Source organism: Anolis sagrei, chromosome 5 (assembly GCF_037176765.1).
Source record: "Anolis sagrei isolate rAnoSag1 chromosome 5, rAnoSag1.mat, whole genome shotgun sequence".
Taxonomy (NCBI): Eukaryota; Metazoa; Chordata; class Lepidosauria; order Squamata; family Dactyloidae; genus Anolis; species Anolis sagrei.
Window position 1 is genome coordinate 133402761 of NC_090025.1, and position 1936 is coordinate 133404696.

Here is a 1936-nt window from a genome sequence, read left to right on the forward strand (position 1 = left end):
GAGAGCGCCGCGGTTGCCACGGCAACGGCACAGCCGCAAGGCAGCCCAGGCAGTTCCAACCTAGAAGTACTTCTCCCATTTATTCATTTTACCTCCCTTTTTACATCACTTTCGCTGCCATGGCTCACGACTATGGGATTCCTGGATGTCTAGGTTTTTTTTTTCAATGCCCTCTTTGGAATTGTTTAAAACCCTTACAGTTCCCTCAATTTCAAACCACAGGGAACCCTGGCAGTTCAAGTGGTGTTAAACTGTGTCTATTCTACAGTATAGATCAGGCATGGGCAAATGTGGGCCCTCCAGGTGTGTTGGACTTTTAACTCCCCCCATTCCTAACAGCCTCAGGCCCCTTCCTTTTCACTTAAGCGACTGAGGGGGGAAAGGAAAGGGCCTGAGGTTGTTTGGAATGGCGGGAGTTAAAGTCCAAAACACCTGGAGGGCTCAAGTTTGCCCATGCCTGGTATAGATGCACTCTGAATTGCAGTCTTGCAACACAACTTCCAGAATGGCAAGGCATCCCTCAGGGTAAAACCTTTTTTCTTCAGACTTTTCCAACAGAAAGATGTTAAAGAACTTGCTCAAGGGTCCTGCCTTCTTTTAACTATCCGTTTTAAAGATTTTTTTTTTTTACCTTTTCTGATTGCATGTTACTCAGATGTGAATTGTGTTGTCGAAGGCTTTCATAGCCGGAGTCACTGGGTTGCTGTGAGTTTTACGGGTTGCATGACCATGTTCCAGAAGCATTCTTTTCTAGAGGATGTTTCGCCCACAGCTAATTCAACCAGAGAAGTCAGCCATAGCTGAGCACTTGATAATTCAACCAGGACACAGCATATTGTGTTGTCGAAGGCTTTCATGGCCAGAATCGCTGGGGTGTTGTGGATTTTTTTGGGCTGTATGACCATGTTCTAGAAGTATTCTCTCCTGAAGTTTCGCCTGCATCCCAAGCAGGTATCCTCAGAGGTAGTTAGACCTCTGGATGCAGGCAAAACGTTAGGAGAAAATATTTTTAGAACATGGCCAGACAGCCTGAAAAACCAGCAACAACACACAGCATATTGAGAACACAGAAATTCTGGACCACTCTAACAACCACCATTTCAGACTACACAGAGAAGCCATTGAAATCCACAAGCATGTGGTCAGTTTCAACAGAAAGGAGGAAACAAAATCTGGCTACCAGTATTAAAAAAACTCTAAAATCAGGAGAGTAAATAACAGCACTCAGAAAACAAGGAATTCCAGGCATGAAACAATCAGGGCCAGCTAACACCTCCCAACAAAGGATTCCCCAGGCAGGAAGCAATCGGGCTTTGAATCTGCAAGGTGATTCAATGCTAATTAAGGTGGCCAATTGCAACATTCACACTTGCCTCAAACAGACAAGAGGGTTTTTTTTTTCCAACCTTGGACATTCTACAGATATATAAACCCCACTTGCCCAGTTTCCAGCAGACCTCCCAATCTCTGAGGATGCCTGCCATAGATGTGGGCAGAATGTCAGGAGAGAATGCTTACATAGGCATACAGCTCCGAAAATTCACAGCAACCGACAGATGTGAATTGTTTTAATGCTGTAAGTGATTTTACTCTATTTGAAAAGTTTACTTTTTGGTTTTTAATTGCATTATATTAAATTACAAGCCATGTTGAATTTCAATTTTGGGAGATATACATAATTACAGACGTATATGATCAGACTGCCCATCTGCTGATAACATGAATAAGGGAGTTGTGCCTCAAGAGGCATGATGGTATTAATTCCAAATGCATCCCTATGTAAATGCCAAAAGAATTGGCATTTATAATATGAATTATCCCCTAATTTCTTTTCTCAGAAACCTTTTAAGTCACACTTTTGGCCCATTTTTGGTCAGAAACAGAATTAGGAATAATTTGCTGTGATGGTGCAGCAGCTCTTTATTCAATATGCTCT